The sequence below is a fragment of the Rhinatrema bivittatum genome, chromosome 11, assembly GCF_901001135.1.
Source record: "Rhinatrema bivittatum chromosome 11, aRhiBiv1.1, whole genome shotgun sequence".
Classification (NCBI taxonomy): domain Eukaryota; kingdom Metazoa; phylum Chordata; class Amphibia; order Gymnophiona; family Rhinatrematidae; genus Rhinatrema; species Rhinatrema bivittatum.
Genome location: NC_042625.1, coordinates 49,645,219 through 49,661,017, shown reverse-complemented (window position 1 = coordinate 49,661,017; position 15,799 = coordinate 49,645,219). Strand labels below are relative to the sequence as shown.

General features: G+C 47.1%; 1 protein-coding gene across 3 annotated transcripts in view; it reads right to left on the bottom strand.

Moving 5' to 3' along the window:
- Positions 1 to 15,799, bottom strand: part of HIC2 (HIC ZBTB transcriptional repressor 2) — a 107,315-nt gene that overhangs the window by 27,646 nt on the left and 63,870 nt on the right. Inside the window, exon 1 of one of the 3 annotated variants that reach the window (XM_029619916.1) lies at positions 3,703 to 3,812. The exons of 1 other annotated variant lie outside the window; for it this stretch is intronic. The gene's annotated coding sequence lies outside the window, so the exon portion shown is untranslated. Of the gene's footprint in view, positions 1 to 3,702; positions 3,813 to 15,799 lie in introns of those variants that run through there. One more of the 3 variants, XM_029619920.1, reaches the window with a different exon arrangement.

The following is a 15,799-nucleotide window of genomic DNA, read 5'->3' as shown; positions in this document are numbered from 1 at the left end:
TCCAAAGCTATCCAACTGATCCTCAACAGCTAGAAACCTATCAGATTTTCAGGATAGCCCTAATGAATATGCATCACATATTTACATACATGAGAGAGATCTCAGCTGTATGTTCATTAGAGACAGTTTGAAAACCCAACTTGTTTGAGACTTTCAAGGACCAGCATTGACAACCCTGCACTATACAATATTTGTGTAGTGAGATAGTAGTAGTGTGTGTCCTACAGCCTTGGGAATACACAATCCCATTAATGTGTACAGGGTGTCGTAAGTGGATAATGTGTAGAAAAGAGACCATGAACACTGAAATTATGTACTATGCAAATGAATGTGTCAAATGTGACAATGAGAGCAAGAATGTAAACTTTGATTGCAGTAAAACCAAAGACCTAAAATAAGAAAAGGGAGATGGCAGATAGAGTTAAGCTAATGTGTGGTTTTTTTTTTGTAAACTGAGCACTTAAGATTCCTGGCAGAAAAAGCACCACTGGCCCTTTAAAAGCAGCTTTTGCAAGAGAGACAGACAGCATTTAAAAATAGATCATTAACATTTGTTTGGTTTTTTTTGGGGGGGGGGGGGGAAGTGAAAGGTGTTGGGTATTAACTGATATTTTAAAATAGAGTTTGGAAAAGCTAGTTTTTCTATTTTTCCTATGCATAAAAGAAAAATGTTTTAACACATGTCAACATTAATTTCATTGGAAACAGCAGTGTTAGCACTCTGGCCCAGCTTTACAGCTGGACCCACTTCAAGCAGGTGTGCAGAATATTTCTGAATTCCAGAGGTGTACTTAGTGGCAGAAATACGTGTTTGTGAGCAGATGTGTCGCCTCCACCTGCATGCTCCAAATCCTTCAGGCCAGATCAATCTCAATCTCACTTCTGTTTTGCTGCGGATCTCCCAAATGCCTGCCTTTACAACAGTTGCTATTTGTGCTTTCTGCACAGTTCACCCTCCCAAAGAGTTTGGGTGGGTGAATAAAGCCCAACGAGATTCCCTCTCACCGCATTAAAAAAAAAAAAAATGCAACGAGTGGTCTGGTGGACCCGCCACCCTACTGCCTAGTGTTATCCCTCAGTCTCCACTCTGGAGTCCATAAGACAGAGACACCAACCCAGGGAGCTCTGTGATACACTCAACTTGGATAACAAATGTACCTTGGCATAATTATTGCACATGGAAATCCTGAGCGTGCAGACTCTAAAATGAATGATTGAGGGAAGGGAAGGGGGAGGGGAGTGTCCCCACTAGGATTTTAAATCCATAAAAGCATATAGAATTAAAAAAATACATTCCCGACAAACTCTTCTGGAATTTGCATGGAGTGAAACCAAGAAAAACTCCTTGCTTCAAACAGCCAAGCAGGAAATAAGAAAAAACTGAACTCTGAGAAAACATTCACAGAACAGCTACACCAATTTCCATTCTACTCCCTTGCAGCAGTGCCACAAGAGGCAGGGAGTGGGAGATGGGAAAGTTGGCTCATATGCTTGAAAGACAGAAAAAGGGGAGCTGAGCGGAGGGGAACCCCCACTGTTTATTCCCTTTCACAGCATCTAATATCCAGAGCTTGTCCAGGAGCCAAGGATCCTGCTGGCAGGGAAGGAACGAGCTTAAGAGGAGCGAGGTGCAAAAAAACCCCAAAAAAAACAAAACCCTGAATGAGGAGAAAAAACAGAGCAGCCGCAGGAAAACCAGTCTCTGGTCTTGCAATCAGCTTGCCGACCGCATTCTGTGGCACCGGGCCAAACTGTTATTTCTCTTGAGAAGCAGATTTGAATCCGGGCCGAAGCAGCCGGGCTCTCATTCAACGGTGCAAATCCACAAGAGAACATCAAACTATCTGCCTTCTGAATACTAAGAGTCCCCCTCAGGGGTCCATTCCAGCCCTAGCTGCAGCCTCCATTCTGAAGGGGGGGGGGGTTGTCCTCCCTTTGCCCCCTCATTATTACAGCTTTGAGTAATTCTATTTAAACAACCACAGTTTGGTTTTCCTTAAAGGCCCACATATGCATGCCTTGTTCTTTGTGGGCTCTCAGGCATTTCCCTCCCCACCCTGGTAGCTGTCACAATCCCAGGCTCAGCTCTGCTGCATGGTACAGGGAGGCTCATCATGACAAAAAGGAGCCCACCGACTCAGGCCTGGTCATGTTCCAACTGCAGCCAACCCGTAACGGCCAGAGAGCCAAACTCACCCCACACAACGCAGCTAGCGGGGCCAGGGACCTACACGTTTCTAATGAGCTCTCCCTTTGGTCCACCTCACTCCCTCTCCCACCCCCATCTATTACCCTTTCACCCGGTGCATGTAAAATCCGTTTTATTCATTTGTTCACTTCAAAACGGCGTCACCACGCGCTGCTTAAAAACCAGATTTTTCTTGTTAACAGGTGTTCTGCGAAAAGCAAAAAACTGTTTGTTAGGAACCCAAAGAGTAGGGGGGCCCTTGAGAAGCACTTCCACATGTACAACTGAAGAGGGGCAGGAAGATGTGCAGCACGCAGCCCAGCCTCCCCGCCAAGCCGCGGAGACACCAATGTGCTTCATTTTCCCCCCAGAGTTTCCTTCCCCTCCCCTGACCAACCCGAGCACAGCCCTGAGGAGCACAGCCCTGAGGAGCACAGCCCTGAGGAGCAGTCCATGTCACTACTGGACACAGCATCACAGGAGCTTGTGCAGCCCACGCACTCCTAATCCCTCAGAGTGCTGCTGGGGCAGTGACCGATGTCACGTTACAGGAATCGGCTTTCCACCATCCTCCTCCTCTGTTGTCACAAACCGATTTCAGCCAATCTACAGAAACTACCCGAGCGTACAGATCTGGGCTCTGCGAGTCCAAGGAGGTCAGGAATGTTTCTGCCTGTTCAAGAAGCACCAGTTCCTCTGCACATATTCCCTCTGCCTCAATCTTGTCAGAAAATGTGGTGGGTCGGCTGGTCGCTCCTGCCATACAACCAAAATATCCACTAGGATCCGCCTTCCACAACGGTAGAGAGGAACCTCTTCAGGTCGCTAGCAAAACTCCCCACCCAAGGGTAAATCCACCAAATCTGGAAGGAAGTTTATATTTGGGTCCAACCTGTCCAGGACAGATCTGATTTCTCTAGGTGTATTTTAGCACAAAATAAGAGCCTTGTACATGCAGGCAAACAGCAGCAGGTGCTTTTCACATCTGCGGCACGACAGCCTCCGCTTGTCCTAAGCACCCTGAAATTACACAACATTGTGAGAGAACGGCACGTGGGATCTATCAGTCACCAGAGGGTTAACTCACTCATTTTCCACCCGCAGACTCCTGCACTGCCAACCATGCAGAGAAGAAGCAAAGTCCAGGGCATCAGAGTGCTCGGGAAGCCAACCTGAGAGAGAGATACCCCTCAGCACCTGGCAGAAAAGCCTCGGCTGAAACTTTGTAAACTAACCACTCCGGTTCCACTTAGACAGTCGGAAGATCTCCAAACTGGTTTAAAGCTTTACTTTACAAATGGATGACCGAGATAAACGCAGAAAACATGACCTACAAATTAAAAACTCCACCCAGCTACTGTAATTTATAAAAAGGCTGGCACACTGCACCAAAGGTTTGTTTTCCCAGAGATGAGTCACTGCCCTACAGGTCAGAATATGGGGAAAGGTGGATTTTCTGCAGACCTGTAAGAGGAGGAAGGGAAAAAGCTCCAAAGAGCGGCAGCCGCACTTACCGGGTGTCCCCCATGCTGGCAGGCGCTCTCCACGGCAGTCAGGGCTCTGCAGCCACAGGGAGTGGTGTCTCTCCTCGGCAGGGAAACAAGTCAACAGTTTAATTCCGAGCTGGCACGGAAGAGTTCAACAAAAGGAGGGGGCAGGGTAGAGGGGCGAGTCTCCAGCTGCCATTATTAGCACAAATATTTGTTGTTAGAAGGAGACACCGTGAATCACTTCTTGAAGTGCAGGATTCCACCTGACCACATGATCCTGCCAGTGCGCTCGCTCGCTGCCAAGTGCCCTGGGAGAAAGCAGCCAGCCAGCAGAGACATGTTGCGCCCGACACCTCCAACGCACGGGCCCAGGCGATGCCACGACCCCAAGCAAAAGAAGAATCCGGGTCTCGGCCTGCCTTATGGTTTCAGCACAGCCATCCCTGACCTGTACAAAAGTCTCAAGTGAGAGAATTATTAAAGTTATCCAGTTACAGCCGGGGTGGGGGGTGGGGGGAGACAGAGGTGGGTTAGCACACCAAACTCACAAGTAATTAAAAGAAAGCCAATACAGCAGTTGGCAAGGACACTTTTATAAAAGATAAAGATGGCAGCTTTCGGGAATATGGAGGTGTCTGAACAAGGGACTTCAGTGGCCTTCAAAGTTCATATCACAACCACTTTGAGGTTGATATTCAGTGATCCAGCGAGCAGAAAAATGACTTAGATATTCAGTGCAAGAGAGCTGGATAGGTGCTCCGCTAGAGTTACTCCGACAAGCTTTAGGGCAAGTATTTTTCAGACTTAAAGGCCGATGCAATATGTGCGCATAGAAAAAGGGCGCTCAGTGTCGCGTGCCTGCTTTCCTAACGTGCGCTCAGCCACCTCTCCTGGGCTGCAATGTAATATTTAAATGAGGGGTCGCGAGATCACGTGACGTCTTGACGGGAGAGGATGTGATCCCCCGTCGCGGAGCTCGGGCCTCTGCTTTCACCCCCCCATCCAGCTGCATCGGAGGCTCTGTTTTTTCTCAGCCTATGTTGGGAGGCGACCTGCTGCCTGCCACAATAGCTGGTGCAAACCCGATGGCGGCGCGGGCTGGGAAAAAGGAGAAAGAAAAGGAGAAGGATCGCGAGAGGGCCCACCCGCCCGACGTTAACCCGGAAGTAGGGACGGGGATGGGGGAGCATGGTGCGATCGCAACGAGCTCCGCAGCTGAATTGACAGCGGCGGTTCTCGCAGCGCTTACCCCAGAGCTCCAAAAAATATCGGAACAGCTGAAAGAATTTAACGCGGGAATGGCAGCCATTGACCGCCGCTTCACCGACCTGGAAGCCCGAGTCTCTGGGAACCAAGATGGCCTCCATGTGGCCTCCTCGGATATCGCAGCACTGAAGGTGGAGCTTGGTAAACAGGCCCTCAAGATAGAAGATCTCGAGAACCGCTCGAGGAGGGCCAACATCAGGTTAGTCGGGATACCAGAGAGCCTACCAGAATATCAACTACCTGGTTTTCTTGAGGGCTGGCTCCCGCAAGTGCTGAAGCTTGTGGGGCTGTCAGGGACTCTCCATGTGGAACGGGCCCACCGTTTAGGCCCCAAGCGAAACGGCCAGGCCAAACCCCGTGTTATCGCAAAAATTTTAAATTATGCTCACAAGGCGGCAATCATTAGAGCATTCCAACAGGGGAATAAGCCGAGCTACGAAAACCAACCCGTCTTGATTTTTCAAGACTTCTCCCAGACAGTTTCCCAACAGCGCAGGGCTTTGGCACCGTACTGTACGCAGCTCTACCAAAGAGGAATTCGTGCCGTGCTTGTTTACCCCGCTAAGATGCGGGTCCAATAAGACCAAGGAGTTCGTTGGTTCACTGATGTGGATTCTATACAGCAATATCTGCAGACCTTGCCTGTACAAACAGCCCCCACTACCTGAATTGGGTCAGTGGAAGAGATGGAGAAGGAAGACTCCTTGAAAGACCACTCGAGCATACATATTTGCTAACCAGGTTGCCTGGTACTATCGTAGCGCCTAGCCAGGTGCGGGGCGCTTGCACGCCGCGGTCCTGTGGAAGATACGTGGGACTTTCACAGCTCTCGCTTTTTTCTTTCCTCCATCAAAAGTTGTTTATGGAAGAGGACTTACAACAGACGGATGTGCGATGTTGCCCTGGACTTGGACTTAATCGGGGGCAGTCACAGGACATGCCATACCTGACCAGGAAACAGTCTAGGGTTAAACAGCGAACGCCCCCGAAGGTTTCCATCCTCTAGCGGATTGGGACCATTATTCTGCTTGGCAAGCAATGATTGTTCATAGTCCCTGTTGGTATTCTGGTGCGTTACCAGAGTCCTTTTCCAGTTTTGAAGTTCTCAAGGTTAACTGGTTGTTTCATGTTCTGCTTGTCTGGGTGGGGGGTCGAGCACAGAGTCTCAGTGATCTCCCACCACAATCCCTAGGATGGTGGGGTTAGGGATGTTGGGCAGGAAGGAAGCTTTTGGGGAAGGGGGGGGGGCGAGACGGGGGGGGGGTAGGGGACGGGGAACAGAGACCAATTGTGGGTTCCACGGGGGAACCATTAGAAATCACCAGATACTCTCATCTCATATTGTTGAGGGGGGCGCTTGGCTGGGAGGCACGATCCCTCATCTGAATGGGTACAACCTCTCTGTTACATGTTGCTCTGTTATGGAACTTACCCGAGTACTCGTAATCTTCATTATTTTTCATGGAATGTAGGGGACATTAACTCTCCTATTAAACGAACAAAAATGTTGCAATCCCTGCACAGACAGAAGGCGGATATCGCTTTTCTGCAGGAGACCCATTTGTCGGACTCTGAACACGAGAAACTGAGACAGCGCTGGGTGGGGTCAGTTCATTATGCATCGGCCATTTCCCGATTGGCAGGGGTGGCTATTTTGATGCGGAGATAGTTTCCTCTAACGTTCACCAGGGCAATTAGGGACCCCAAGGGTAGATACATCATCTCAGTTGGAGATTTTAATCAATTGCCCATTATATTATGTAATATATATGCCCCAAATGTATATCAGGCGTCATTTTTTCATGAGCTTTGCGCTTTACTCCTTCCCCATATTGATGACTTAATAGTGGGCGGGGATTTCAATGCGGTTAGGGACCCCCTTTTAGATAACTGACTGCGGCAAAAAACCCCGGGCCCACCTAGTAAAGGGTTAACAATTTTGGAAAACTCATTGCATCTCACTGACGTTTGGAGAACATTACATCCCTTGGAGAAGGGATTTACACATATTTCCAGAGCCCATGCCACTCACTCAAGGCTGGACTATCTGTTGCTGAGCACTAATCATTTTTCAAAGGTTGTGGGGGTGGGGATAGAGGACATTTTGATTTCTGACCATGCCCCCATTTGGATAGAGGTGACAAACCCTCTAAGTCCACACCCTACTTTTACATGGAAGTACCCCTATTTTTTAGGGGAGGACACTGGATTCTGAGCCTACTTGAAAGAGCGTTGGTCTGCATTTGAAATTGCGAATGCCCAACACATCCTATTCTCTTTTGGAACACAGCCAAAGTAGTACTTCGAGGAGACATAATCTCATATGTAGCCTATTGGAAAAAGTCGATAGACAAACGACTCCTAACCCTCAGTGCTCAGCTTCAGAAGGCCCGGCAGAAACTGCTGCATTGCCACTCTGTGGAGAATAGGGCAGCATACCTCTCTTTGCAAACTGCTATTAATTCTCTCATCCACCAACGTGCCAAGAAAAGTCTACTTTATCAATACAAGCTTTTTCAGTTTGGGCAAAAATCAGGTAGATTAATGGCTAATTTGATCAAGCCAGCCAGAGGGAATCGTCACATCCCAGCCATCACAAATTCTCGACAGACTAGTAACTGAGGCCGAAGGCATTCGCCAGGCCTTTTTTACATATTATTCCCAGTTATGTCGTTCTGAGGGATGGGATGCAGCCAAATGGGAGACATTTGGGGACCTAATTCAGCTTCCCTCTTTATCAGTGGAACAGAATCATTACTTAAATGAACCTATATCCGAAGAGGAGGTTAGCAAGGTCATTCATTATATGCGCAAACTGAAGACTCCTGGCCCTGATGGTTATAGCTCAGAGTTTTACAAATGTTTGGTAGACCCACTAGCTAAACTTCTTCCCATAGTCTTCCAGACCTTAATTGGTCAAGGGACCTTTCCTCCCGGAGCGAATCAGGCATATGTCACTCTTATTCCGAAACCCGGTAAGGATCCCCTGCTACCTAAGTCCTATCGCCCGATTTCCTTGTTAAACACGATCCATAAAATCTTAGCAAAAATTCTTGCTGAGCGCTTGGGGAATGTCCTGCCCTTTCTTATTCAACCAGGGCAGGTAGGTTTTGTTAAAAAAAAAAAAAGATATGCCTTACGAAATATCCGTCAGATTGTCACTGCAATGGCGCTTAGTCAGCGGGTAGATGAGCCTTATCTGGTGGTTAGTTTGGATGCCGAAAAAGCCTTCGACAGGGTTGAGTGGGGCTATATGTTCCACTTATTACAAACAGATGGGATTTGGTGGGTTCTTCTATCAAGCGGTTGAACCCGGAGGCCTGCATTCAGGTTAATGGGGGACTCACAGAGGCCTTTGCCGTTAACAGAGGGACAAGACAGGGCTGCCCACTGTTCCCACTACTTTTCCTCCTTACCCTGGAACCATTTCTGCTAGCTATACAGTCTACTCCAGCTATAAGGGGTTTGCAATTTCAGGGTGGGGGGAAATCGGAAATTTTTAAGTATACGGCCTTTGCGGATGACGTACTGCTTTTCCTCACGTCCCCGCCCAGGTCGCTGCAGGCACTTCTTGATCTGTTTCACCATTATGCCGCCTTCTCAGGTATGCGAATCAACTGGGACAAATCAGAGGCCCTGGCCTTTCCTGATTCACTAAGGGAGCTTTGGGGGAATTCCTTTCCATTGCAGTGGGCTCGGGACTCTCTGAAATATTTGGGAATATATCTCATCACAGACGTAAATCAAATCTATCATCGCAATGTTTCTTTGCTGCTTCAAACCACTCAGGAGAAGTTACAAATGTGGCGTAATTTGCCACTGTCACTAGGTGGACGAGTTAACCTGTTTAAGATGGTAATCCTACCAAAATGGCTATATGTATTTCAAAATTTTCCCTTGCTCCTTTCGGCCACAGATCTCAATAGTATTGATAGGCTGTTGTGACGTTTCATTTGGAGGGGTGGGAAGGCTAGAATTCATTTACTTTGGCTAAAACATCCGTGGAATAAGGGGGGGTATGGGGGTACCCAATATGCTTCGCTATGGAATGGCGGCTAATCTCAGTCTGATCCGTGGGTGGCTCTTGGGGTCGTCCCCTTTTGTCAATATAATGGCTGAAGCCACGTTCTCTAGGCCGGTGGTCCTAAGCTTTGTTCTAATGAGCCCTAACGCCAGGATCCCATCTTTACTGATTAAGCACCCTCTGATTGCCCTGATGCGGAAAACGTGGGCTCACCTCACTTGATTATTAGGTATCTCCTGCCATTGTGCATCTTTTACATCTCTCAGGGGTAATTTAGACTCTACACCAGGGTCTACTACAGCACACTTTCAGACCTGGGACAACAAGGGTATATTGTACATGGGACATGTCATGGACGGTGAGGGCCGCCTACTACCCTTTGATCGTTTGCAAGAAATGTATGGGCTTCCGGGGACACATATCTTTGGATATTTGCAAGTGGGACATTATTTTAAGACTCTGGGACCCCCCCCCCCCGATCAACATCTAGCAGCATTTAAAGCATTGGATAGGACTTTTCAATTTGACCACCCCAAAGACCCATCTCTCTCAACTTATTATAGGCGGCTGGCCTGTGGAACCCCCACGGAATCCTACCCAGTTTTAGTCTCCCGTTGGAATCGAGATAGGGTGTTCCAATTAACTCTGCCTGTTTTTTCTGTCAGCATAAAGAGTGCACTTTATATCACCGGCAATATGTACTTTCAGGAGATGCATCTTATATTTTTACGCAGGGCCTATCTTTCTCCCCAGATCGCTTTTAAAGCGGGCATTGCTAACACGGATAAATGTGTACGCTGCTGGAAGGGGACGGGGACCTTGTCTCATGTCTTTTGGGAGTGCCAAATTATAAAAAATTACTGGCAACAAATTGTTGACTATTTAGTACCAATAGTGGGGGTTCGATTGCCGTTATCAACGTATTTATGGCTGTTTCATTGTGTCACCCGTCAGCTTGTGCTGAATCCAGGACTTGCTTAAAAAAAGCGGGGCTAGTGGGGAAGAAGGTTATTCTTTTGAACTGACGTGCAACCGAGCCCCCTTCCTTTTGGACCTGGCGGAATCACTTCCACAAATTGATGCAGATGGAGAGTCTCTTCGCCCGCAGCTCACCCAAAAGAGGGAAGTTCTCTCTCAGCACCTGGGACTCGTATTTACAAACTTTGCCCCATAGAACTAGGAGTCTGGCTCTGAATGATTGATTACATCCATAAGATGAGTATCTGGATTGTGTTTGTGTATATGTATTCGTGGTCTCTGGGGGAGGGGAGGGGTAGGGAAGATATATGGGAGGGGAGGGTTTAAAGGTATCTCTAGGAATTGATTGTTTATCCTGAAAAGAGTGATATTTATGTAAATATCTCGGCACATTCTAAGTATGTTTCTTTGTTCTATGTACTTCCAAGCCGTGATTGTGTATTCATATTTTGTCTGGTTCTCACTCAATAAAAATATATTATACATAAAAAAAAAAAAAAAATGAAGGGGGGGGGGGGTCGCTCCAAAAAGGAGGCGCTAGGGAAAACCGTGCATCCTTAGCGCCTCCTCGGCACCAGGCACACAGGAGACGTGGCTGTCAGTGTGGGCTGGGAAAACGGACGCTTAATACGAGCATCCATTTTCTCTTGCTACTGGCACAAGATACACAACCTGGACTGATTATTTTTCGTGTGTATATTGGACCCCCAGAATTATCCCCCACCCCCAAGATTTTTTTTTGACGTGAACCTGTTTTCTATGGTTGCTCCTACTTAATATCACGGTGATAGTAATAGGAGGAATCAAAGAAAGCAGGATTTTTTTTTTGTTTTTATCAATGAGCCCTTGAGCCAGCCCTGGGCTGGCACAAAATTTGCTGCACTGTAATGGATGCGTTGGCTGTGCAGGGATTAGCCAATAGCCTCAGCTACACGGAATTTACACGTGATGAACGCCAGCAGCTACGCGGTGGTTTGGCCGCGCTAATCCCTGTATTGCAATCGGGCCTATGGACGGCCGTCCAAAACATGCAACCAATCGCGTGTTAAGCCGTGTGCTGGCCACGGCGCATGGTACTGCATCTGCCTGTTAGTGGGCTAGCTTTAGGCAGGCAGCACTGATCATCCGTGCTCACCGGCTAGAATTTAAAGGGCCACAGGAATGCCTCCTCCCTGCCTTTCTTAGCCAGCTAACGGCTAACTTATGTACATGAGTCACTCACACAAAACTTGGATGGACTGTGCTTTGGAAGGGGGGGGGGGGGGTGGAGAATATATTTAGATCTCGGGTTTTGTCTGCATAACAAGAAGTTACCCCATCCCTTTGATAGCAACCTCCTTAGCTTATCTGGCTGTCATTTAAAACACGCCCAACAACTGAGAGAGGGGGGGAGATAAAGACACCAGAAAGAGCAACCACTTTTAAAAAGGGAAAAGCCAACTGCGTCATTTTCCTACAAAAACCAGTGGCCACAAAGGGCAACCTAAAAGCCCTTCAGAGCTTTGCACCTGCCGTTTGTAAGGATGGCTGCACAGTGGCAGGACAACACAATTATGTTTGGAGGGGGAAAAAAAAAACAAAAAACGAGCATGCATGTGAAGTTTTACTCCTCCAAGCTGAACACAATGACAGTACCACCCTCTTTTTAACTCTGCTGTGCTAAAGAGGTAAATAATATTGTTTATAAAGCTAAACTACTGAGTTTTAGTAAAGAGCTGCCCACAGCGACGGACCCCGAGATGCCGGTGTGCTCCCTACCCCTTCTCCAAAGTGCTCATGTTCACCCTGGGTTGCTGAATAGTGCTTAGCCTGCCCCAAAATGGGAGGGGGGAGCATGAAGCACACCAGGAAAGTGGAACACATCAAGAATAAACTTGAATAGACAATTCAGTGTCCATTAGATCAGTGTTTCCCAACCTTTGCAAACCCAAGGCATACCTATAATAACAAAAGATTTGTGTGACACACCAGCTTCCATGGAGCAGGCGGAGGAGACCTCTAGAGGATTCATATGGCCAGAAAAATAGCTAGGGAAGCTCTGAAAGACTTGCCAGTCTCTCTTTTAAATTTTAAAGTAAAGAGACAGGCTGGGAGGGGCCAAGACACACGTGATCCCATCACTAAGGACCAGTTCTCTCTACATACAAGTGCAAGAGAAAGGAGAAGGCAGTGTGGCACAGACAGGTAGCCAGCTCATTTAATGACCCTTAGCTTCCACATGTGGCTGTCAGAGCTCCTCCATTGCTGCTGCTCCCAACACTCAGAGTAAGTCACATCTAGTGCTCAGTGCATGTTCTGCCTCTCTCATTAAGCCTGGGGGTAAGACAGAGGCTGGGGGGGACTCAAAGGAGGAAGATGTGTGCTTGACAAAGATGTAAAATTAAAAAAAAAAAAAATCACTCAGGAGCAATCCTTCCAATACAATAACTTTAGAAGGACACAGCCAACCACCTCTCCAGACTCTACAATTCTGTCTCAAGTTTATTATCTATAAAGCAAAGATTTACCAAAAAAAAAAAAAAAAAAAAAAGCACAAACATTCAGCGCTGGCACATTTAAGCAAGCATTTTTTGGTAAAAAGGAAGGCGGCTCCAATAGACACTGCCTCATCATGCCATAGCAATAAACCTTTTCCTCCAGTCCTGTGTAACCTTACGCAGGTTCGGGAATACCGAAATGTTTTAACCTGGAAGTAAGATTTTATGCTTGCAAAAGAACCAAAAGGATACTGTGTCTACCCTGGAGACAGAGAAAGGATACCAAGGGTACTTGAATCTTTCAAGAGCCTTGTAAGTCCTAAACTATCCACTGACAAGTTCCCAATAGCAATCCCATCTCCATGTCATTCTTCCTGCTTTCCAGATAAAAGGATTTCACTTATTGGAGGCACGAGTCCTGCTGTATCCCCAAAAACTCACCTCTGATACCTTTTAAACAAATCTAAAAGTGGAATTAAAGGCATTTGGCAGATTCAAGACTCTAGACTTACTTTGTAAGTTCTTAGGGACAACATTCTGGTCTTGAATCAAGGCCCAGTTGAGTTGAGGACATATGGAAAATTTGCTGACCGAGAATCCCAATCCTCTTATCACACTGCACCTTGGCAAGAATATCCGAAGGCACCTTCAACGTGGAAATTAGCTTCTTCAGAAATGCCAGGACTGTCCAAAATACAGTCTGGAATAATATCAGGAGGGCAAAGAAGAGGAAAACCTATTTCTATAATCAGCCAAGGCAGCTCCAAAAACTGGAACCCCAACATCTCTCGCCTGCTCCCCTCCCTCAAACACTTGCTCCACAAACCTGCCATACTTCCCGGTGACAGCGCATCTCCCACCGCAGTCCTGGGCCTGGCTCCCTCGCCCAGGCAAAGAGACGCAAGCTGGGGAGCTGCCTCCCCGTTCAGCCCAGCACGCTACACCAACGGCAAGGTGACAAGGCGGTAAAGAGCTCAAGGGCTCAAACATTGTTGGCGGGCTCAGAATTTGCAGCCGAGGAGCTGGAGGGAAAGCTCCTCACTTTTCCTTTTCTTTGCAAATATTAAATATTTAAGAGTAATTTCCAAAGCCCATTCCCTTGGTCAAAGCAGTGCTTTAGCCCCAGAGATGGACTTTCTGAAAACTGCCCGCCCTGTATGCATTTAAGAGTATGCAGGGAGTGACACTAAGCACCTATTTTTACTCACATCTGGGGGGAGGCATTCCCAGCAGCGGGATTGGGACAGGGACTGAAACCTGCGTCTGGATTTACTTGGAAAAAAGGAGGTGCAAGCATGTGCAGAACTTTTAGACAAAATCTTTAAAAGGGGAATTAGTCCCTGTAAAAATTGGTGCAATGTCTGCAGGCAAAAAGTACCCAGGGAATCTGCACGTCGGGGCAGTTTGGAAGTTATCCCATAAAGGAATTTACATCCCTAACCCATGTGTCTCAACCAGATAAAGCGCAATTGTCAGACTCGCCCATTAACTGGGTAAATGGCTTTAAAACTGGCCCTCACAGCGAGTTTTCCCCAAGGTGACAGAGTCGGCAGCAGAGCTGCACTGGACTGTTTGAGCTGGGGGGGCTTTCAGCTCCACACTCTTTATGGAACCTCAAGTCACCTCTGTTATTTGTGCAACTTTTTTTTTTGGTCTCTTTAAAAAAAAAAAAAATAATAAAAATCTTAGGCAACACTGTTCAGACCTGCCCAGACAAGACTGATATCATCTAAAATGGACTACTGCAATGCTCTGTAGCAGGATCATCCCACGAGTCTGCGGCCCTGTCTGCCGCTCCCCCAGAACACAGCGGTTAGACTCTCGACAGGGTCTAACAACGTCAGACATTCTGTTACACCGGTTCTGGAGGAGCTTTGCTGTTAGCAACCTTGTACAGAATGTGTTTACAAATGCCTAAACCACATCGGGCCAGAGTACCTCCTTGATCTCCTGTTGCATCATACATCTGTGCAATCACTATGATCCTCACAGCGTTGTCACAGGTCTCACTATGACCTGTGATTAAGCACAAGTCCATGTGTCACTCTGCCCTACTACGTGGCATGCTCTTCCTCTAGATATCAGCTCAGAGCTTCATTACCCAGCCTTTAGGAAACACTTAACAGGCCTGGTTATTCATCCAGGCTTTTCCTGGGTAAATAATTTGTTTATTGAATTGCAGGAAGACCTTGTGAGACTGGAAAATTGGGCATCGAAATGGCAGATTAAATTTAATGTGGATAAGTTCAAGGTGATGCATATAGGGAAAAATAATCTATGCTATATTTACACAATGTTAGGTTCCATATTAGGTGCTCCCACCCAAGAAAGAGATCTAGGCGTCATAGTGGATAACACATTGAAATAGTCGGTTCAGTGTGCTGCGGCAGTCAAAAAAGCAAACAGAATGTTGGGAATTATTAGAAAGGGAATGGTGAATAAAACGGAAAGTGTCATAATGCCTCTGTATCACTCCATGGTGAGACCGCACCTTGAATACTGTGTACAATTCTGGTCGCCGCATCTCACAAAAGATACAGTTGTGATGGAGAAGGTACACAGAAGGGCAACCAAAATGATAAAGGAGATGGAACAGTTCCCCTATGAGGAAAGACTGAAGAGGTTAGGGCTGTTCAGCTTGGAGAAGAGACGGCTGAGGGGGGATATGATAGAGGTCTTTAAGATCATGAGAGGTCTTGAACGAGTAGATGTGAATTGGTTATTTACACTTTCGAATAATAGAAGGACTAGGGGGTACTCCATGAAGTTAGCAAGTAGCACATTTAAGACTAATCGGAGAAAATTCTTTTTCACTCAATGCACAATAAAGCTCTGGAATTTGTTGCCAGAGGATGTGGTTAGTGCAGTTAGTGTAGCTGGGTTCAAAAAAGGTTTGGATAAGTTCTTGGAGGAGAAGTCCATTGACAGCTATTAATCAAGTTTACTTAGGGAATAGCCACTGCTATTAATTGCATCAGTAGCATGGGATCTTTTTAGTGTTTGGGTAATTGCCAGGTTCTTGTGGCCTGGTTTGGCCTCTGTTGGAAACAGAATGCTGGGCTTGATGGACCCTTGGTTTGACCCAGCATGGCAATTTCTTATGTTCTAACTTATCAGGTCTTCTCAACCTGGCCTCATGCATTTCTAATCACCATCTGGGCAATGGATACGCCAACTCCATCAATAGCATTTCTATGACAAAGCTCCCACTCCCCTTCCCCCACATCATTCCTCTCCCCTTCCTCTGGCCTGCCATCCTCTCTTCTTTTTCTGAGGTCAGTGGAGGAAGCTGTCCATTTTCTCTCCTCAAAACTCACTATTTGATCTTCCGATCCCATTCCCACCCAGCTCCTCAACTCTACTTCCCCTGCAATCT